General features: G+C 39.0%; 1 protein-coding gene across 49 annotated transcripts in view; it reads right to left on the bottom strand.

The window, feature by feature from the left end:
* FUT8 (fucosyltransferase 8) overlaps window positions 1–24,566 on the bottom strand; it is a 472,318-nt gene that overhangs the window by 296,029 nt on the left and 151,723 nt on the right. For 10 of the 49 annotated variants that reach the window (XM_077938183.1, XM_077938175.1, XM_077938221.1 and 7 more), the window contains one exon: window positions 13,725–13,806. The gene's annotated coding sequence lies outside the window, so the exon portion shown is untranslated. 49 annotated transcript variants of the gene reach the window in all.

Here is a 24,566-nt window from a genome sequence, read left to right as displayed (position 1 = left end):
AATCCCAGCATTTGAGAGGCCAAGGCGGGTGGATCACTTGAGGTCAAGAGTTTGAGACTAGCCTGACCAACATGGTGAAACCCCATCTCTAATAAATACAAAAAATAAGTCAGGCGTGGTGGTGCATGCCTGTAATCCCAGCTACTTGGGAAGCTGAGGCAGAAAAATCGCTTGAACCCAGAGTCGGAGGTTGTAGTGAGCCGAGATTGCGCAACTGCACTCCAGCCTGGGCAACAAGACAAAACTCCATCGAGAAGAGGAGAGAGCAGACAGAGAAGAGAGGAGAGAAGAGAACTTGGTACACAGTTACTACTCTTTCCATTTTTCTTTCAGAGGAGGGGAGGAGAGGGGAGGGAAGGAGGAGGAGGAGGGGGAAGAGACAACTGGGTATACAGTTACTACTCTTTCCATTTTTCTTTCCTCATTTCATCCTGGTCTGAAAAATAATGTCCTTATTTTATAGTTGAGAAAACTGAGGATCAGTGAGATAAGTAACTTCTCTCACATAGTTCAATGTCAAAACCAAGACCAAGATCCAAATCCACTGCGCTACAGCCTGGGCAACAAAGCAAGACCACATCTTAAAAGAAAAAAAAAAAAAATCTCCTATCTTTCATTCATAGCTCTGGGTTTTCTTTACGCCATGAAGTTACTGGCCAATCTTACGTAAATTATATTATAAAACAAGCACTCTCAGGAAGAAAGGTTAAACTGAGGAAAGAAATAACAAAGTTCAAATAATTAGGAAAAAAGTTTAAGCCTACATAACACACAGTAAGAAAATATCCTTTAGATATATTTCAGTTTTTTGGTTTTTCAGGTTTTCTTGAGACAGAGTCTCACTGTCACCCAGGCGAGAGTGTAGTGGCACGAACACAGCTCACTGCAACTTCTAACTCCTGGTCTCAAGTGGTCCTCCCACCTCAGCCTCCAGAGGACTGAGAACTACAGGTCCATGTCACCACACCAAGTTTTTAATTTTTGGTGGAGACAGCATCTTACTCTGTTGTCCTAGCTAGAATACTGTGGCGTGGTCATGGTTCACTGCAATCTCAAATTACTGGCCTCAAGTGATCCTCCCATCCTGGCCTCCCAAAGTGATGGGATTATAGGCATGAGCTACTGAGCCCAGTATAGTCGTTCTTAAAAGTGTTGAAAAATCATTTTATAACCAAGTATATATTCCATTTATACAATCTTTTTAAGTAGAATATATCCCAATGAATGCCACAGCTTCTTTGATTTGCAAACAGAATATCAAAGTAAAGTCCTTAAGGCTGAAGTTACTATTAGTTGCTAACCAATTTTCCTTTTGTAGGACCCAGATACTCAATCTCACATATACTGTTTTTAAGTTGATTTCAAGTTGTTGTTGCCTATGATAAAATAAGAGATATGTAAGTCATATTCTACTAAAAATATCCTGGATTATATGTGAATCATAACTTTGCCATTCAATTTTTATTATACCCTGAACTTTAACCCCACCAAGCCAGAAATAATAAAACTAAAGTTCATCTTGGGAGAGGGGAGAGACAGCTAAGATGATACTCATTTCTCCCCCTTTCTTAATCAGCCCTCAAACTAAACGATCAAACACAGTATTCCCCAATATTTTTGGCACTAGGGACCAGATTCGTAGAAGACAATTTTTCCACAGACCTGGGGGACAGGAGGAGGGGTGGTTTTGGGATGATTCAAGCACATTCCATTTATTGTATACTTTATTTTTTATTATTACATTGTAATATGTAATGAAATAATTTTACAACTCACCATAGTGGAGAATCAGTGGGAGCCCTGAGCTTATTTTCCTGCAACTAGATGGTCCCATCTGGGGATGACAGGAGACAGTAACACATCATCAGACTTTTAGATTCTCATAAGGAGTGCACAATCTGGATCCCCTGCATGTGTGTTTCACAACAGGGTTCATGCTCCTATGAGAATCTAATGCCATCATTGATAACAGGAGGCAGAGCTCGGGCAGTAATGCAAGCAATGGGGAGCGACTGTAAATACATATGAAGCTATGCTTGTTCACCCACTGCTCACTTCCTGCTGTACAGCTCAGTTCCTAATAGGCCATGGACTGTGATACCAGAATTAGGGACCCCGACCTAACACATACTATTAAAATTCTACTGTTGGTGAAACATATAACGTCCTTTATTTTTACTTTTCCCAAACTGGCAAAACACTTTTTCTTAAAGCTAATTCACAAAATGTTCAAATGCAAAAGAAGAAAAAAAGGTTAAAATTCCAAGAGTTGGTAAAACAGTTTCTACTGAATGACAGCTTAAGATTATAGACAATATTCTATTTTTGTGACGATGTTCATCTCTCATGACTCATGATCCAAATTAATAAATTATCTATCTTCTTTACCCTACACTACCACAAACTTTGAAAACAATACTACCACATCAACTAAAAAGACATTCATACCATTTCTCATTTATTTCCTTTCAGGCTAAGCAATTCATTCAATTTTTATAATTTTAAGTTGTTTCTTTTAAAAGACTAAAATATGCTTGTACCACGTCTTTGTCAGGGCAAATCTCAGGTGAGACAAAAAGATTTAATTCATAAAATTAGCTACAATTCAATATTGTAAGAGATGCTTACCTTAGATGCTAAGACCACATTCAGGGTTCATGGCCTGGGAAGACCACAATAAAAATCTTAACCATGATTCTTCTAGTGCCTCAATATACTCAAAGGTCAAAGAATTTTTACTAAATGTGCCTCTATGAAAAAAAAAAAAAAAGTATGGTTCTTAAGTGTGTCTCAGAGCAGAAGACCAGTCAATTCTTGAAAGAAGGAACAGGAGGAATTTATCCTTTAAAATAAGTACTTTCTAAAGAAGCCCACATACACTTTCTTTGCCCTTGCTTAGTCAGAGTCCCATAAGATACGTACTTAAAACCAAACGATAATTCAAACCCAAAAACTAAAACTCTTTTAGATAAGGGACAGAACACCTATGGGAAGTGGGTTTACAACCCAGTTAACAATGGTCTTACAAGCACACACTGGTCAAGTCTAGCAGGCAGTATGACCTTAAGTTTGTGCTATAACTTCCTAAACCATGATTTGATCTCAGATCCCTAAAATAACATAACAGTAATTTTCCAGAGGTGATGTCACCAAGATGGCAAAGTAAGACATACCAGCCTTCATTTCTCCATTAAAAAAAAAAAGAGAGAGAGAACTATCCACCCAAACCAAATAGCCCAGAGAGAACTTACCGGCCCATTAAAGAATCTACAGAAACACAATGGAGCAACAAAACAGAGACATAGAAAGGATCACTGGTAAGTTCAACACATCTGAGATGCCATGAGATAGCTAGGAACAAAGAAGAAAGGTAGAGGCTACTGGTATAAGACACATGGCAGGAACCACTGTGGTTCTCAGCGGGATACTCTGCAGAGGACACTAGCATCTCTTGCAACTGAGGAACCAACAGCCATTTCCACTTGGGAAGAGAAAGAGGTGGTTGGTTACACACCTCACCTCACCCAAGAAGGGGCCAAAGTTGAGCCACTTCACAAAAGAAGCCACCACTTTTCCCAACCCCTGCACATGCCCCGAACTCAGAAACACAGCTTCCTCATAAATATCCACAATCCAGACCCAGGTTCTGTGGCTGCAATGTGACCACCCACATCTCTAACACTCATACTATTGCCATAGCAAGGTGGTTCACACTCTGGAACCCTAGAGCCAAGCTCTCACTGCATGTGCCCATGCTCTGCACACCAGCCTAGCTGCCATAAAGAACTAAGCCCTGCCACAGCCCACAGCTCCACTAACTCTGAGCAAGCCTATGCTCCTGTTCTTTGCTCCCCAGCTGAATTACAAGCATACAAGCATCTACATCTCGCACAGTGTTACTAACATAGGAGCAGGGGTACCTGCAACCCAGGCAACAGTGTCTTACTGCTCCAGATCCCAGAGCCACAGACCCTTCACTCACACTTGTACTTCAGGCCTCAGCTCCATGACTGATCCATTAAATATAAGGCAATAAGAAACATGAAAAAACAAAGAGACTGTATTAGTCCGTTTTCACACTGCTACAAAGATCCTATCTGAGACTGGGTAATTGGAAGGAGGTTTAATTGTCTTACAGTTCCTCATGGCTGGGGAGGCTTCAGGGAACTTACAATCATGGCAGAAGGCAAAGAGGAAGCAAGGCACATCTTCATAAGGCAGAAGGAGAGAGAGAGAGAGTGCGCGCTCAAGGAAAACTGCCACTTTCAAACCATCAGATCTCATGAGAACTCCCTCACCATCACGAGAACAGCATGGGGGAAATCGCCCCCATGATCCAATCACCTCCACCAGGTCCCTCCCTCGACACATGAGGATTACAATTCAAAATTAAATTTGAGTGGGGACACAGAGCCAAACCATGTCAGAGACATACCACCACCAAAAGAATATAATAATGTTAAGATATTACTATATCTGGCTCCAAAGAAATACTAGTATAGGCCAGGCACAGGGCCTCACACCTGTAATCCCAACACTTTGGGAAGTCAAGGCAGGCCAATCGCTTGAGCTCAGGAGTTTGAGACCAGCCTGGGCAACACAGTGAAACCCCGTCTGTGCTAAAAATAACAAAAATTAGCCAGGAGTGGTGGCACATGCCTGTAGTCTCAGCTACTTGGGAAGCTGAGGTGGGAGGATTGCTTGAACCCAGGAGGTCAAGGCTGCAGTGAGCCATGGGCATGCCACCATGCTCCAGCTGAGGCAACAGAACCAGACACTGTCAAAAAAAGGAAGGAAGGAAGGAAGGAAGGAAGGAAGGAAGGAAGGAAGGAAGGAAGGAAGGAAGGAAGGAAGGAAGGAAGGAAGGAAGGAGGGAAGGAGGGAAGGAGGGAAGGAGGGAAGGAGGGAAGGAGGGAAGGAGGGAAGGAGGGAAGGAGGGAAGGAGGGAAGGAGGGAAGGAGGGAAGGAGGGAAGGAGGGAAGGAGGAAGGAGGGAAGGAGGGAAGGAGGAAGGAGGGAAGGAGGGAAGGAGGGAAGGAGGGAAGGAAGGAGGGAAGGAAGGAGGGAAGGAGGGAGAGAGGGAAGGAAGGAGGGAAGGGAGGAGGGAAGGGAGGAGGGAAGGAAGGAGGGAAGGAAGGAGGGAAGGAAGGAGGGAAGGAAGGAGGGAAGGAAGGAGGGAAGGAAGGAGGGAAGGAAGGAGGGAAAGAAGGAGGGAAGGAAGGAGGGAAGGAAGGAGGGAAGGAAGGAGGGAAGGAGGGAAAGGGGAAGGAAGGGGAGAGAAGAGGAGAGGAGAAGAGAGAGGAGAGAAGAGAAAGGAAATATAAAAACTGCCCAACAACACATTTAAAATAATTGCTTTAAAGTTCAGCAAACTTCAAAGTAGAACTGACCAAATATAAGAAAAAAATCCATGAACTTGCAAACAGGTTATTTGAAAATATACACCCAGAAGGGAAAAAAGGGAAAAACATGAAAAAAAAATAAAGAAAGGTTACAAGATTTATAGGATAGCATAGAGAAAATTTTCAGATTATAAGAGCTGAAGAAAGAGAAGAGACAGACAAAGGGGCAGAAAGTTTATTTAAAGAAACAATAGCAGAGTCAGGTGTGATGGTATGTGCCTGCAGTCCCAGTTACTCAAGAAGCTGAGGCTGGAGGATTGCTTGAGCACAGGAGTTCAAGTCCAGCTTGGGCAACATAGCAAAACTCTGCCTGAAAGGTAAAGAAAGGAAAGGGAAACAGAAAGGAAAGAAAAGTAGAAAACTTTCCAAATCTGGGGAAAGATATAAACATTGGCAGGACATAGTGGTACATAATCCCGGCACTTTGGGAGGCCAAAGTGAGAGCAACATACTAAGACCCGATCTCTACAGGAAAAAAAGAAAAAAAATTCGCCAAGTGTGGTGACATGTGTCTGTAGTCCCAGCTACTCAGGAGGAAGTGGGAAAACTGCTTGAACACAGGAGTTGGAGGCTTCAGTAAGCTATGATTGCACCACTGCACTCCAGCCTGAGTGACAGAGTGAGACCCTGTCTCTTTAAAGAAAAAAAGTAAATATCCAGGTACAGGAAAGTCAAAGTTCTGTAATCAAATTCAATCCAACCAAAACTACAAAATACATTGAACTCAAACTGTCAAAAATCAAAGACAAACAGGTTCCTGAAAGCAGCAAGAAAAAAGAAGCAAATTCCATATAAGCAAGCTTCAATATGGCTAGCAGCAGATTTCTCTGCAAAAATGTACAGGTCAGGAGACAGTGGGATGATATACTCAAAGGGCCGATGGGGGGAAAAAACTGCTAACCAAGAATACTTTACCTGGCAAAGCTGTCCAGAAATAAAGAGAATTTCACAAACAAAAGCTCTTTCCTGTTAGGTTCTTTTGGTGGTGGTATGTCTCATCACCACTAGACTTGTCTTACAAGAAATGCTAAAAGGAGTTGTTCAAAAAGAAAGAAAAATATTAGTAACACGAAAACACATGAAAGTAAAAAATTACTGGTAAAAGTAAGCACAGCGTCAAAATAAGAATACGCAAATACTATAATGATGCCAGGTAAATCACTTATGTCGTTAGTGTGAGGTTAAAAGACAAAACTACAGCCAGGTGCGGTGGCTCACTCCTGTAATCCCAGCACTTTGGCAGGCCGAGGCGGGCAGATCACCTGAGGTCAGGAGATCGAGACCCTCCTGGCTAACAGGGTGAAACAACATCTCTACTAAAAATACAAAAAATTAGCCGGGCATGGTGGCACGCGCCTGCAGTCCCAGATACTCGGGAAGCTGAGGCAGGAGAATTGCTTTGAACCCAGGAGGCGGAAGTTGCAGCGATGCAGCGAGCTGGGATCACGCCACTGCACCCTCCAGCCTGGGCCACAGAGAGAAACTCCATCTAAAAAAAAAAGAATTAAAAAAAAAAAAAAAAGACAAAACTATTATAATAGCTACAAGAATTGTTAAGAGATAAACAATATAAAAAGATGTAAACTGTGACATCAAAAACATTAAATGGAGGTATTAAAAGCAGAGGGTTTTTTTATGTGATCAAAGTTAAGTTGTTATTAGCTTCAACTAGCCAGTTATGAATACAAGGTGTTCCATGTAAGCCTCATGGTAACCAAATAACAAAAACCTATAGTAGATATACAAAAGACAAGAAGTAAAGCATCAAAGTATACCATAGAGGAAAGCATCTAATCACAAAGGAAGACAGCAGGAGAGGAAGAAACAAAGGATCTACAGAGCAAACAGAAAACAATTAACAAAGTAACAGTAGTACATTCTTACCTATCAGTAATTACAATGAATGTAAATGTATTAAATTCTCCAATCAAAAGACACAGAGTAGCTGAATAGATTTAAAAAGAACAGGACCCAATAATAGTTGTCTCATGGTATCCATAGGGGTTTAGTTCCAGGATTACCCACAGATACCAAAATCTATGGCTACTCAAATCTCTAACATAAAATGGCGCTGCACTTGCATGCAACTATGTAAATCCTCCCAAATACTTATAATTATCCTCACATTACTTTAAATACCGAAAGCAATCTCAATGTTATGTAATAGGTGTTATACTCTATTGGTTTTTATTTGTGGATATTTTCAATCTGCAATGGGTTAAATATGGATGCAGCACCCATCTATCCACGTATATGAGGAGCCAACTTTAGACTACAAGAGAATCATTTACTCTTTAAGAAACCACATAGACTGTAAGTAAAGTAAAAGAAAAAGATATTTCATGCAAATAACAACCAAACCTACTCCAGTAAGCAGGGGTAGCTATACTTAGGAAAAACAGACTTTCAGAAAAAGACTATAAAAATAATGAATGTATTTATTTATTCATTTATTATTTTTTGAGACAGGGGTCTTACTCTGTCACCCAGGCTGGAGTGCAGTGGTGCAATCTTGGCTCATTGCAACCTCTGTCTCCCAAGTTCATGCCAAGTTCCCACCTCAGTTTCCCAAACAGCTGGAACCACAGGCATGCACCACCATGCTTGGGTAATTTTTGTATTTTTTGAAGAGACAGGGGTCTCTCCCTGTTGCTCAGGCTGGTCTCAAACTTCTGGGCTCAAGCCAATCTGCCTGCCTCAGCCTCTCAAAGCACTGGAATTACAGAAGTGAGCCACCACACCCAGTCGGAATGTCAATATTTAATAATAAAGGGATCGATTAATCAAGAAGCTGTAACAATTATAAGTATATACAGACCCAATATCAAAGCACTTAAATATACAAAGAGAATATCAGTAGATCTGAAGAGAGAGATTGCAATAGAATAATAGTAGGAAATCTCAATATCCCATTTTCAACAATGAACAGACACAGACAGAAAATCAATAAAAAAACATTGGAGTTGAACTGCACTTTAGACTAAATGGATGGACCTAATAGGCATATACCAAACATTCTATCCAACAGCAGTATAACACACATTCTCCCCAGGAGTTCACAAAATATACTAACGACACATAATATGTTAGGCCATAGAAGAAGTTTTAACAAGTTTAAGAAGACAATAAATCATTCCAACCACAATGGTATGAAACCAGAAATCAGTAACAGGAAAAATTCTGAAAAATTCAAAGATACTGGCATACCTTGTTTTATTGTTTTTTACTTGATTGCAATTCACAGATATTATGTTTACTACAAATTGAAAGTTTGTGGCAACCCTGTGTCAAGTAAGTCTGTCAGTGCCATTTCTCCAACAGCATGTGCTCACTTCATGTCTCTGTCACATTTTGGTGATTCTCACAATATTTCAAACTTTGCCATTATTATTATATCTGTTATGATGATCTCTGATCAGTAATCTCTGATATTCCAACTGTAATTGTTTGGGGGCACCACAAACTGTACCCATTTAAGACAACAAACCTAATGTGTAAATGTTGTGTACGTTTTGACTGCTCCACTGACTGGCCATCTCTCTCAATTTCTCTCCTCTCCTCACGCCTCCCTATTCCCTGAAATACAACAATACTGAAACGAAGCCAATTAATAACCCTCCAATGGCCTCTAAGCGTTCAATGAAAAGAAAAGCCACACATCAAAAGCGAGAAATGATTAAGCAAGGCAGGTTAAAAGCCAATAGGTCAAAAGCTATGCCTGTTGAGCCAAACAGCCAAGTTGTAAATGCAAAAAAAAAGTTCTTGAAGGATATTATAAGCGCTACTCCAGTGAACACATGAATGATAAGTGAAACAGCGTTATTACTGATAATGGAGAAAGTCTGAGAGGTCTGAACAGAAAGATCAAACCAGGTAAGCCAATGTCTAATCCAGGGCAAGACCCTAACTCTCTTCCGTTGTATGAAGGCTAAAAGAGGTGAATAAACTATAAAAGAAAAGCTGGAAGCTAGCAGAGATTGCTTCATGAAGTTTAAGAAGCTGTATCCAGAACAAAAAGTACAAAGTGAAGCAGCCAGTGCCGATGTAAAAGCTGCAGCAAGTTATTCAAAAACATCTAGCTAAAATCATTGATGAAGGTGGCCACACTAAACAACAGATTTTCCATGAAGACTAAAGAGCCTTCTACTGGAAAAAGATGCCATCTAAGACTTCACAGCTAGAGAAGAGAAGTCAATGCTGGCTTCACAGCTTCAAAGTACAGGCTCTCTTGTTAGAGGCTAATGCAGCTGGTGACTTAAACTTGAAGCCAGTGCTCATTTATCATTCCAAAAATTCTAGGATCCTTAAGAATTACACTAAATCTACTCCACCTGTGCTCTATAAATGGCCCCTATCTGTTTACAACATGGTTTACTGAATAGTTTAAGCCCACTGTTAAGACCTACTGCTCAGTAAAAAAGATTTCTTTCAAAATATTACTGCTCATTGACAATGCACCTGGTCACCCAAGAGCTCTGATACAGATGTACAAGGAAATGAATTGTTTAGGCTGTTTCTGCATTGCTATAAAGAAATACCTGAGGCTGGATAATTTATAAAGAAAAGAGGTTTAGTTGGCTCATGGTTCTGCAGGTTTTGCAAGAAGCATGGTGCTGATGTCTGCTCGGTCTCTAGAGGTTTACAATCATAGCAGAAAGCGAAGGGGGAACAGGAATGTCACACGGCAAAAGCAGAGCAAGAGACAAGAGAACAAGGTGTCACACTTTTAAACAGCCAGATCTCATCACTATCATAAGGACAGCACCAAGGGGATGGTGCTAAATCATTCATGAGAAATCCACCCCCATGATCCAATCACCTCCCACCACGCCCCACCTCCAATACTGGGGATTACAACTCAACATGAGATTTGGGAAGGGGACACAAAACCACACTGTATCATAAATGTTGCTGTCATGCCTGCTAACAAAACATCTATTCTGCAGCCTTGGAATCGATGAGTAATTTCAACTTTCAAGTCTCATTACTTAACAAATACATTCATGAAGCCATAGCTGCCACAAATAGTGATTCCTCTGATGGACGTGGGCAAAGTTAACTGAAAACCTTTTGTAAAGGATTCACCATTCTAGATGTCACTAGGAACATTCATGATTCATGAGAGGAAGTCAAAATATCAACATTAACAGTTTAGAAGAAGCTGATGCTAACTCTAATGGGTTACTTTAAGGTGTTCAAGACTGCAGTGAAGGAAGTAACTGCAGATATGGAAAGAGCAAGAGAAGTAGAATTTAAAGTGGAGCCTGAAGATGTGACTGAATTGCTGCAATCACATGATCAAACTTGAATAAAAGAGGAGTTGCTCCTCATGGATAAGTAAATAAAGTGGTTTCTTGAGATGGAATTGACTCCTGGTGAAGATACTGCAAACACTACTAAAATGACAGATGATTTAGAAGATTACACTAACTTAGTTGATAAAGCAGTGGCAGGGTTTCAGAGGACTGACATCAAATTTGAAAAGAAGTTCTTCTGTAGCTAAAATGCTGTCAAACAGCACATGCTACAGAGAAATCTTTGTGAAAGGAAAGAGTCCATAGATAAGACAACAATATTTTTAAAAATGACAGAGGACTTGGTGGTGTGCACCTGTAGTCCCACTACTAGGGAGGCTGAGGTAGGAGGATCACTTGAACCAAAGAATTCAAGACGCAGCCTGAGCAACACGGTGAAAGCCCAACTCTTAAAACACACACACACACACACACACACACACACACACACAAATTGCCACAGCCACCCCAATCTTCAGCGACCTCTACCCTGATCAGTCAATAGCCATCAATATCACAGCAAGACCCTTCACCAGCAAAAACATTACACTCAGATGATCACTAGCTATTTTTAGCAATAAAGTATTTTTTAATTAAGGTATGTACATTATTTTAGACATAATGCTATTGCACACTGAACTATAGTATAGCATAAATAAAATTTTTATATACTACTGGGAAACCAAAAAAATTTGTGTGATTCACTTTATTTGCTTTATTCAGGTAGTCTGAAACCCAACCAGCAGTATCTGAGGTATGCCTATATACGCCTAATAAAACCTAGCTATAATTATTATTCCTGTTATTATAAGGTTTATTATCTGTTTTCTTCAACTGATAGTCTAATTTAATTATATTTTATTTAATATCAGTGTAAAACCAACTGCATGGAGTATACATACAGTATAATGTCAGCAACTACATTGATGCTTTAAATTACTTCAATCTCCTGACAACCCTATGAGCTAGTTATTAACCCATTTCGTAGATAATGAAATAGAAGTGTGGTAAAGTAACTTCTTTCTTCCAAGTCACACAATTAATATATAGCAGAATAAGTCTGCTATCAAAGGCCATGATCTTACTCATTTCACTTTACTTACTGGGAAGTTAAGAGCCAGGCACTCTGAGGGGGTAAAAAAATAGTATAAGTAATGGACCTTAACCTAAAGATATCCACATCCTAAAATCCACTCAGCAAATATTTACTGAACTACTATTACGTTCCAGATACTGTTTTAAGCTAAATCAAAGCTGTTTTTATTGGTGGCACTAGTCAGGGCTCTCTCCAACTAGTACTAATTCTATTACATGATAATCTCCATTGCCAGTGAATTTTGGAGAAATGGCTGTTTCCACAGCATCAACAGAAAATTTCCAAAATAAGCCTGGAACAACTTGACATACCAATAAGAAAAAAGTTATCAAAGAGTAGTAGCATCATGTTAAAAGGATTCAGAAGCTCTTCAAAGTGGCTCTTACTGATGGCTGGGTATGATGGCTCACATCTGTAACCCCAGCACTTTGGGAAGTTGAGGCAGGGCTGCTTGAGCCCAGGAGTTCTAGACCAGCCTGAACAACATAGCAAGACCATGTCTTTAGAAAACAAAAAAAGAGAGACAGGGTGAGGGGCAGGCTCCCACTGGTCAAAGATGTAACAACAATTTGAGTTTCATTAAGTATATTAATTGCAATGAATGAAAATCCAAATATGTTTAAAAAAAAAAAAGGCCCTAAAACACCTTCACAGGTTTAGATATAACAGTTCAGTATCTTGAAAACTGGTAAATAAAAATAAAGAATCAAGTATTTATCCTGCTTTTCTTGTGAATTATACTATTTAATAACCAGTGATGAAGAGAGTATTCTATGGAAGTATGCTAAGTAATACATTAAAAAGAAATAATTTAGAATATCACTATCACTATTTTGCAACCTCGAATGAATTAATCCATCTAAGTAGTGAGTATCAATGGCTGCTAATGTCACAAAGAGAGTCATCCAAATAGCCAAGTGCCTTCTGATGACACACTTCCTACTGCCTTGCCAAAGGGATCACACTTAATTAGGATCAAGCCTCTGAATCCAGTTGAAAATCTACAGGGCATACAGAGAACAGAGAAAAGTGCTAAACTGCACTATTAGTATGCAATCAGCAGAATGCAAACTGTGGGAAACTCTACAAGTCAAACGGCCCAGGGTTCAATAGCTAACTTGTAAGAAAAAGAGACAGATGAGAGGGGGGACCTGTGGATTAAAAGGCTTAAAAGACATATCAAATTCAAAAAATATATACACATAGTATTACAATGTCTAAGCATATAATATCACTTGGGTGATAAAACCAATGAACAGCATTATTTCAATAAATGGTAGCTGTTAACCTATTTAAAAATGTGAAGTTGTACTAGGTGACCATCCCAATTCTTTGCACATGATTACAGTGCTAATTAATTTAATATGAACGGTTTTCTAGCTGGGCACGGTCGCTCACATCTGTAATCCTAACACTTTGGGAGACCAAGGCAGGAGAATCACCTGAGCCCAGGAGTTCAAACAAGCCTGAGGAACATAGTGAGACTCTGTTTCTACTTTTTAAAAAATAAAAAATAAAGGTTTTCTGTACATCAGTCACTTTTCATACAAATCCTTGAGACTTAAAAAAAAACTAATAGAGGAAACATTAGACAGTATTTATATAAGTTTGACCAGTAGTTAGACCAAATGCCTTATAAAATAGACACACATTCAGTTTCTTTGTATGTCTTCAATTTTATTTCTTAAGTTAACATATAGTGAAACAGACTTTTGGGAAGAAGTAGGAGTATACAGTTCTACGAATTTCAACACACGTATATCCATACTCAGGATCAGAACAGTTCTATCACCCCAAAAACTCCCTCATGCTCTCTCTCCATAGTCACACACTCTCCCCATCCATAACCCCAGGTATCCTAGTCCATTTTGTGCTGCCATAACAGAATACCTGAGAGAGGGTAATTTATAAACAACAGAAATTTGTTTCTCACAGCTCTGGAGGCTGGTAAGTCCAAGATCAAGGTGCCAGCATCTGGTGAGGATCTTTCTGGCTGTAAACACTCATGGTAAAAGCTGGAGGACAAAAGGAGACAAATGCTACATCCTCACATGGCAGAAAAGCACAAGAAAGCAAGCCCTTTTTATTCCTTTATCTATTATTTATTTTTGAGATGAAGTTTCGCTCCGTCACCCAAGCTGTAGTGCAGTGGCGTGATCTCAGCTCACGGCATCCTTCGCCTCCCGGGTTTAAGCAATTCTCTGCCTCAGCCTCCCGAGTAGCTGGGATTACAAGCATCCACCACCACGCCCATCTAATTTTTTTTGTATTTTTAGTAGCGACAGGGTTTAACCATCTTGGCCAGGCTGATCTTGAACTCCTGACCTCATGATCCACCCGCCTCGGCCTCTCAAAGTGCTGGGATTACAGGCGTGAGCCACCATGCCCCACCACAAGCCCTTTTTATAACATTAATCCATTTGTGAGTGCTCCCCCATATGAACCAATACATACACCTTCATTGGGCCCCCCTCCCAACACTGTTGCATTGGTGATTAAGTTTCAACATGAATTTTCAGAGGGGACAAAACATTCAAACCATAGCATTGGATAACCAGTACACATTTTCTATCACTACAGTTTTGTATTTTTGAAAATACATGTAAATGGAATCACGAGACTAGCTTTTTTTAAAAAGTATAATGCTTTGGAGATTCCTCCAAATTGCTACACTACACATATCAACAGTTCATTCCTTTTTATAATTGGTACATCATCCATTGTATGATGCACCATAGTTTGTCCATTCACACATTAATATTTGTCTACTTGTACGTTACCATTTGGGTTGTTTCCAGTTTTTGGCAATTATGAACAGAGCATTACTGGTTTTTGCAGGAACATGTTTCATTTCCTTGGGTAAATACTTAGGAGTGGGACTGCCAGCTCATATGGTAACTTTATAAGAAACCACCAAATTGTTATCTGAAGTAGCTGTATACTTTTTTGTATTTCCATCTGCAAGGCAGGAGAGTTCTAGTTGCTCTATATCTCTGTCAGCTTGCTATTGTCTGGGTTTGTTGGTTTGTTTTGGTTTTGCTTTTCTAATAGGTAAGTAATGGTATCTCATGATTTCTATTTGCATTTCCTACTGGCTAAATAGGTTTACGTACTCAGTTTTTTAAAAGAAATATTACATTTAACTCTACTTGTCAAAAGACTATGTTTACTATTTAGTATCCAGTCTGTTAATGAAAAGAAATGCTTTTATAAACTAAACTAAGCTTGATGTCTTTTCAGAACCATGTACATTAAGAGTTTCAAACTGGCCTCTCAAGCAATAAGAGGAAGTTTATGCAAATATTTTCAATTTGTTTTACTAAATTTTTTTTTTTTTTTTTTAAGACAGTCTCACTCTGTCGCCCAGGCTGGAGTGCAATGGCGCAATCTCAGCTCACTGCAAGCTCTGCCTCCGGGGTTCACAACCTTCTCCTGCCTCAGCCTCCTGAGGAGCTGGGACCACAGGTGCGTGCCACCACGCCCAGCTAAATTTTTGTATTTTTAGTAGAGACGGGGTTTCAACGTGTTAGCCAGGATGGTCTCGATCTCCTGACCTAGTGATCTACCCGTCTCAGCCTCCCAAAGTGCTGGGATTACAGGCTGCGCCCGGCCCAAAACACTTCATTTTTTAAAACAGTTTCAGGTTTACAGAAACATTCTGAAGATAATTCAGTGAGTTTCCACATACTATTCCCCTATCCAGTTTTCTCTATTATTAACATCTTACGTTAGTACGGTAAATTTTCTATACTTAATGAATACTGATCTATTAACTAAAGCCCATCGTTTTAAGTTCCTCCTGTCTGTGACAATTTTACAGATTTCTCTGTTTTTGATGACCAGTTTTGTGGTGCAGTAGTCAGGTTTCCTTGTAGGATGCCCTTCTATACTGTATTGTTTTTGTTTTTTGGTTTTTTTTTTACATGAGATGAGGTCTCACTCTGTCACCCAGGATGGAGTGCAGCTGGCCCAACTTGGCTCACTGCAACCTCTGCCTCCTGGGCTCAAGCAATCCTCCCATCTCAGCCTCCCAAGTAGCTGGGATCACAGCAGGCATGTACCACCATGCCCAGCTCATTTTTTGTATTTTTTGGTAAAGACAGGCTGGTCTTAAACTCCTAAACTCAAGTAATCCACCTGCCTTGGCCTCCCAAAGTGCTGCGATTACAGGTGTGAGTCACCGCACCTGGCCTATACTGTATGTATGTATGTATGTATGTATGTATGTATGTATGTATATATGTATGTATGTATGATAGTCAGTACCTCAAATGTCTGTGTCCTCAAATGTCCACCCCTGGCTGAGCACAGTGGCTCACTCCTGTAATCCCAGTACTTTGGGAGGCTGAAGCAGGCAGATCACAAGGTCAGGAGATCAAGACCATCCTGGTCAACATGTCTCTACTAAAAATACAAAATACAAAAATTGGCTGGGTGTGGTGGCACGTGCTTGTTATCCCAGAAACTTGGGAGGCTGAGGCAGGAGAATCAGTTGAACCTGGGAGGTGGAGACTGCAGTGAGCCAAGATCATGCCACTGTACTCTAGCCTGGCGACAGAGCAAGACTCAGTCTCAAAAAAAAAAAAAAAACAAAACAAAAAAGTGTCCACCCTTAGCTGTTTCTGTTTTGCTCTGGATTCGTGCTTCTCAATCTGGATGCATCTAAGAATTATCTAGACAGCCCTTTGAAAACCCAGATTAAACCCCATTAAATTTGAGTAAACACAGGTGGGAACTGAACAATGAGAACACTTGGACACAGAGTGGGGAATATGATACACTGGGGGCTGTCGTGGGGTGAGGGGAGGGAGGAGGGATAGCATTAGGAGATATACCTACTGTAAATGACAAGTTAACGGGTGCAGCACACCAACATGGCACATGTATACATATGTAACAAACGTGCACATTGTGCACATTGTGCCCTAGAACCTAAAGTATTAAAAAAAAAAAAAAACTGAGTAAATACAAACTGATTTTTATTTTTTTTTTGAGATGGAGTCTCACTCTGTCACCCAGGTTGGAGTACAGTGTCAAGATCTCAGCTTACTGCAACCTCTGCCTCCCGGATTCAGGTAATTCTTATGCTTCAGCCTCCCAAGTAGCTGGGATTACTTACAGATGTGTGCCACCACACCAGGCTAATTTGGTTTTTTTGTTTTTTTGTATTTTTAGTAGAGATGGGATTTCACCACGTTGGCCAGGCTGGTCTTGAACTCCCAACCTCAGGTGATCCACCTGCCTTGGCCTCCCAAAGTGCTGGGATTAAAGGTGTAAACTACCATGCCCAGACATGTACTTACTTTTAAACATAAAATAATTTACCTACTAAACAAATCCATTGTGAACCAAAGCTTGGTTCGAATTTTTTAATAATTATCAACATATATGCGTATTTTACTAAAATTTATGAAGACAGAAAATGGTCACTATTCTAAGGTTCAGTACTACAAATTACAATTAAACTGACATTTGTATTACGACAACCCTAATCTCTTCTAACTCCACAAACATACTATACAGTAGATCTCCACATATCAAGTAGGGAAATAAATTCTAAAAGTTACAAAGAAAATTAAAAGTTGCCTGCCCCTCTTTAAAAATTTATATATCTTTCCACTTATCCTTCCATCTAAATAAGAAATTAACTACTAAAAAAATCTGTGTAAAATATACTTCAACATAACCAGTTTATATTCATTCACTTTTTTTCCTCTTTTAAGTGGTAGACACAGTTTCGAGTATAAAATGTAGCTCTAGTTTTGCTAGCTTGAATCTAAATTCTAATTCCACAGTTATAAATTGTTGCAGAGGTAAGGAAGTTTCTACTCAACCTCATTTAGGTGAAGGGTACTTCTCACTTACAATAAATGAGATCTTTGGACTATGCTTTAGCTTTTCACTCATTCTTGGTGTGTTTTACTGCCTTTATTGGTTCTTCATGGGCCCAAATAAAATTCTCACTAATACTTGTGACTTACCAATTATACCAACTATAGATGTCTAAAATTTAAGAGTTTAAAAAAAAAATGACCTTAGGTGGCCAAAGAAGTCATTTTCCCACAAGAGGAACTCCAGATGGATACAATTTTTAAACTTTAATTGATAAATAAAAGTTATACATATGTATTGTGTACAACTGGATGTTTTCATATATCTGTATGTTGTGGAATGATTAAATCAAGCTAATTAACATACCTATTATCTCATATATCCAAACTTTTTTTGTTTTAATGGGTAAAATCTACTCTCTAGCTGGCAGGGTGGCACATGTCTGTAATCCCAGTTATTCAGTAGGCTGAGGCAGGAAGATTGCTTGTGCCCAGGAATTCTAGATAAGCCTGGGCAACACAGTGAGACCCCATTTCAATTAAAAAAAAAAACTACTTTCTAAGCAATTTTCAAGTATACAACACTTTATTATTAACTACAGTCAACCATGCTGTACACTGGATCTCCAGAACTTATTCCTTTATATACCTGAAACTGTACCCTTTAACCACATCTCCCCATTTCTCCCCAGCTGACAGCCCCTGGTAATCACCATTATATTCTCTGCTTCTGTGAGTTTAACGTTGTTAGATTCTACATATAAGTGAGATCATGCAGTATTTGTCTTTCTGTATCTGGCTTATTTCACTTAGCATAATGTCCTCCAAATTCTTCCATGTTGTTATAAATGTCAAGACTTCCTTCTCCTGAAAAGCTGAATAGTATTCCATTGTGTGTATATATATACACACATTTTCTTTATCCATTCATGTGTTGATGAACACTTAGGATGATTCCATATCTTAGCTATGGCAAATAATGCTTCAACAAACTTATATAAGAGATAAGATAATTTTCTATTTGTAAAGAGATCCACGAGCAGAACCAGAGTGCTCAGCACTTACATGATGGTTTCTCAACACTAGGAGGCTTTTGTGCGTATTTTATTGTTGCTATTGGTGTTTAAGGGAGCATTTATTTTCCTTTAAAAGTATTCCACATCCATAGAGAAAAAACTTGTAGTTTCTTTTCCTCTCCATGAAACGCTTTATTAAATGAGTAATTTGTTTGAATAACAGACAGTATGGATTATGTACCAGGTAGGAACCCCCTTCAAAGTAAGAAAGAATATAGTTTCTATCACCCTTTAAAATTTGTTAAATATATTTATTACATTTAGGAGTATGGCTTTAAAGAAACTTCTGTCCTTCACATGACCTTCCAGTTCAAGTGTCCAGCAGAGTCTGACTTGAAATTATCAGAAGTTACTAAACAAAAGATTCTAATTAGCCTATATGAGGTACGTGTCCATTCTCTGAGGAAGACTGACTTGTTTCCCTCCATCTCTACTTCTGTTCTGAGTATTAGTATGATCCTCCTAAACCAGTTTGTCCATATCCTTATAGCCTCTTCCCCTACATGCAGTTCTAAAAACCCAGGACAGAGCTGGTATTTTTGCTTACATATCCATCCTTGAACCAATAAATGTGACAGAAATAAGCTTCCATTTGGATCGTGTTACCAGGGTAGGGTAGGATGAGTTTTCCAAAACAGGCAAGTAAAAAGGGGTCTGTTAGTGATCTAGACATATTCCCTGGAGGAATTGCTGGCCGCCAATTAGCCAAACAAATCTGTATCAACTACAATTGGAGGGCAGGGGAGACTTAATGGATACATTGTTCTTTAGAAATTATATTTTTCATTAGGAAATAAAATATGTGTAACTGTGCTTACACATTCCTTCATATTCCTGTTGAAGTTTCTTTTTAAAAAATTAAAATTTCAGGTACTACACAACTAGCAATGCATAGCAGCTTCTAACTGCAACACTGTGCCTGTGAACAAATATTATGGAAAATGCAGAGAGAAAGAGAATTCAGGGATTTAGCAGTGGAGAGGTGAAACAGCACCAAGAGTTCAACCACAGAACAGGAGTCAGAAGGGAAGATGTCTTAGATGGAGGTGTGAAGGATCGTGGATTCAGCAATGCATAATAAGAAAACCCAAAATAACTATGGCATAAACAAAAGAGAAGTTTATTTCTCTCTCACATAAAATAATCTGATAATACTCCAGAGCTGCTCTACCATGACATAAATATACAGGGTCTTTCCAGCTTTCTATTCTACCATCCTTATAGTATAGCCCCTATCCTCATGATCTAAGTTGGCAGCTGGAAAAAAATGATAAAGAAGGGCAAAGCTCTTCCTTTAAACAGACTTCTGGGAAATATCAAACACTTCTACTGACATCTAACTGACCAGAATTTAGTCACAAGGTAATACCTTGCTACAAGAGAACTTCAGAAAGTTGTTCTTTCCGCAAGTGGCAACGGGGCCCTCTATCTAGGTTTTGTTAACTTGAGAGAAGTAGACAATGAATATTTGAGGAAAGAAAAAAAACCTGCCAATTTCTGTCATAATAGGTCAAAGACAAGAAAGGCAGATGAAAGTAATGTGTGAATGTAAACCTTCCTTCTCTAATCTCAAGTTACAAAATGGCTAGACTGAAATATTCTTGATATATTCTTACTTGAGAGAAGAAATAGACAAAGAACCTTTGATTTTATTTAGGCAACTTCTTATCCCCTCTCTCCATATTATTGTAAAAGCCTATATGAGAAGTAAAAGTGTGAGCCAAAATAGTTAGGGCCAAAGTTTTAAAACCTCCTTCCTACACAGAGGTATGAAACCAACATGTCCAACAAACAGAAAACACCAAAGCAGAAACAATTTAAAACCAAACAAACAAAAAAAAAATCACTATCAGTATAAAGACTCTTCTACAGTTAAGACTTCTAAATTACCTCCTAGATCCAGAAACTCAGGCTAAACTCCTCTTCTTCACTCCCTACTCCATTGCTTGCTAAACCTCTCTCCTTGCATCTATAAAACGTATCTAATCTCCTTGGTTCTCCTTCCTTGCTATTTTAAGGATTTTATTGTAATCACTATGGGTAATAACAAAAAAAAAATCATTAAGAAATTATGAAGTTTTTTAAATCCTATAAAATTCCCTGGGACCTCAAATATTCTCATTTTACTGGGAAGAGCTAATGATGTCAACTAATATGAATTCATGTACTCTAGTCTCAAGCCAGTAAACTGCATTTCTAAGACCCTAAACATCAGGTGACATGTTTCAAAGAGTCCTTCTTTAACACAAGCATCATATGAAGATGGCCATGGTGGTGGTAGTGGTGGTAAGATCAAATTAAGACTTTTGGAGGTCCCAAGAACAGAAAATATAATAGTATAGCCCTGTATTCTCTCCCTATTAAATACAAAATAAAAACAGTACTGAACTGCTAACATTTAGTCCAACAAATTCTTATTTCTTTCCTAATTCTGCTTCAGTTTTTTTTTTTTTAATGTTAGATAGTAAATGCTTTCAATTGTTTTTCAAATTCTTTTTCTTCTGCTTTGCTGACACCCTAAGCTTTTTTTAATATGCTGTTTGGCTAATCAGTACTAAGTGCTAAGAAATAGAAGTAAAAGCAGTTGCAACTTGAAGAGGTCTACTCTACATCAGATATTTTACATGCATTATTTATAATTCTTGTCACATCTACAAAAAGGAGAGATTATCAACCCTGTTTTGTTGATAAAGAATGAACTCAAAGAAACTAGACAAGATGCCCAAGGTCACTCATGCAGTAAATGGCAGAGTTAAGCATCTGAAATAGGCCTTTATGTCTCCCAAGTCCGATCCATTAGACATACTGCCTATAGGGCATTTCTTCAGAACCAGCTCCTGGACAAAAATTTCATTTCAGAGAAACATTGAAAAATGCTTTTTAAATGCATCATTTGGTAGTACTCACATTTTCCATGGAATCTAATCACTGATAATCCTAAATAAATGTAAATATACAGCCCAGACTGCTACACTGCACAACTCCAGTGGGAAAAAAGAAAAAAATTTTTATGTGAATGATGTCCCCTGGAATTGTGTGATACAGTTGAGTGTGTAACCCCAATGCTTGTCAAAGACCCTGTCAGGGCCCTTTACTATTCTATTTTGGAAAAAAAAAAACTATCATTGTTTTTTCTTTTTTTTTTTGGTTTTTTTTTGAGAGGGAGTCTCACTCTGTCACCCAAGCTGGAGTACAGTGGCGCGATCTTGGCTCACTGCAAGCTCCGCCTCCCGGGTTCACGCCATTCTCCTGCCTCAGCCTCCCCAGTAGCTGGACTACAGGTACCCGCCACCATATCTGGCTAATTTTTGTATTTTTAGTAGAGACGGGGATTCACTGTGTTAGCCAGGATGGTCTCAATCTCCTGACCTCGTGATCTGCCTGCCTCGGCCTCCCAAAGTGCTGGGATTACAGGTGTGAGCCACTGCGCCCGGCCACTATCGTTGTTTTTTAAATCCAATAAGCATTCTCAGAATGTTAAAGAAAAGTTTTTGTTGTTGTTGTTTTGAGACAGGGTCTTGCTATGTTGCCCAGGGTGATCTCCTGCCTCAGCATCCTGAGTAGCTGGGATTACACACTTGTGCCATCAGGACCAGCTCAAGAAAGGACTAGCCAGACATGGTGACACACACCTGTGGTCCCAGCTTCTCGGGAGACTGAGGTAGAAGAACTGCTTGACCTCAGAGTCATCTGAGGCTGCAGTGAGCAATGATCACACCACTGCACTCCAGTCTGGGTAACACAGCAAGACTGTCTTTAAAAAAAAAAAAAAAAATGGGGGAAGATATTTTAAAGCACATGAAAATAAAAATACACCAAAAGTCAATCGTAAGAAAATGCAAACTAAAACCACAAGGATATACAACTATACACCTATTATAAGGGCTAAAATTTAAAAAAAAAAAAAAAACCAGATACTACCAAGTGCTAGCAAGGATGCAGAGCAACTGGAACTCTCAAACATTGTTGGTGGAAATGCAAAATGGCACAATCACTTTGGAAAACAGTTTGGCAGTTTCATACAAAATTACACATATGCTTACCATATGATCCAGCAATCTGCTCCTAGGTATTTACCCAAGTGAAATGAAAACTTATGATCACACACAAAGCTATACATGAATGTCTATAGCAGTTTTATTCATAATTGCCAAAAACTAGCAACAAGCCAAATGTCTTTCAACAGATAAATGGATAAACTAACCATAGTACATTCATACCATAGATTACTACTCAGCAATGTAAAGGAACAAACTATTGAAACTCGCAACATGAATGAATCTCAATGAATTTTCTAAGTATCAGAGGCTGATCCAAGAGTCTATATAACCACAATGTCACTTACAGTTGGCCCACCATTATCCACTAGTTCCATATCTGAGAATTCAACCAGTATGGATAGAAAATATTGTAGTAAAAACAAAATACAACAAAAAATAATACAAATAAACAATATAACAATGATGTACATAGTATTCATACTGTATAAGGTATTATATTTAGAGATGATTGGAGTACCAGGAGGATGTGTGTGTATATGTAAACACTAGGTCATTTTACATAAGGGACCTGAGCATCTGTGAATTTTAGTATCTGAAGGGGTTTTGGAACTAATCTCCCTCAGATAAGAAGGGACAACTGTGTATGACATTCTGGAAAAGTAAAACAGTAGCCACAGAAAATAGATCAGCGTTTTCCAAGGAGATGAACTTAGGGGGAGAGGTTAACTACAAAGAGGCAGCAGAAGTTCTGTGTCTTAATTATGAGGATAGATACATATTCTATGCATTTGCCAAAATCCATAGAACTGTGTATCACAAAGCGTGAATTTCAATGTATTAATGCACAATTTAAAAATGAAAAAAGTTGTATAAAAAATAAAGGAAATATTCCAAATTGGGAAAAAAGAAAAAAAAAGGGAGGGGCTTTTCACTACCAGATCTAGAAATGGTTATCCTCTGGAGATAATACAACTGTCTCCACTGAGCTGTAAAGATAAAATGTAAAATGCTTAACACAGGCTTAACACACAGTAAATTCTTAGTTTAGAATTCTTAAATTCTAGTTCCCTTCCCTTTCCCTGCTTCTCTCTCTTATGTATTTCTCTTTCACTGTGTCTACTACTCCCTCTTCTTTTTTCTGCCTCTGTTACGACTTTACATTGTTTTTGCTACTTCAAATTCCTTTTCCCTATTTCTTTGGTTAACAGTATCTATCCTTTGGGGAACTGACACTACTCCCATTTATATGGTTCTGATGTTAATGTCAACGACAATTCCCCACAGTGATTAGCCCAGAGATAAGCCTGTTAGATAGAGGCCATCCTAGGAAACTAAGTTCTCGGCTGTCTGAGGCCATGCATCCTTGCCATGAAAGAAGCTTTCTAACATAAGCAGAAAATGAGGCCAACAGGTGAAAAAATAAAATGAAGCTAGGATACTCTGAAGACAGCATCTAAGTTCCCAGATCTGTGGGCTTCTCCATCTCTATTCTTCCTATTTACATAGCCAATATATCACCTTTCTGTTTAATCCATTTTAGAATTATTGTTTTTCATGCTTCCCATTTTAAAATCACAAACTATTTGGCTTCTCTAAGGAAACAAAAACAGTAAATTATCTCTTTACTTGCTGTGGCCTTCAGTTATTTTCAGTATTAGTGGCTACTAATATCAAGATATTACCCAATCCCACTAATATCAAGATATTACCCAATCACACACATTTGAAGGAGGTAGAAATAGCTGGGCCTGGTGGCACACATTTTTAGCCCTAGCTACTCAGGAGGCTGAGGCAGGAGGACGGCTTGAGGCCAGGAGTTTGAGGTTCGGTACTCTATGATCACATCTGTGAATAGCCACTACATTCC

The sequence above is a fragment of the Macaca mulatta genome, chromosome 7 (genome assembly GCF_049350105.2).
Source record: "Macaca mulatta isolate MMU2019108-1 chromosome 7, T2T-MMU8v2.0, whole genome shotgun sequence".
In the NCBI taxonomy this organism is placed as follows: domain Eukaryota; kingdom Metazoa; phylum Chordata; class Mammalia; order Primates; family Cercopithecidae; genus Macaca; species Macaca mulatta.
The sequence above is the reverse complement of the archived record's forward strand: the minus strand, read 5'-3'. Positions and strand labels throughout refer to the sequence as shown.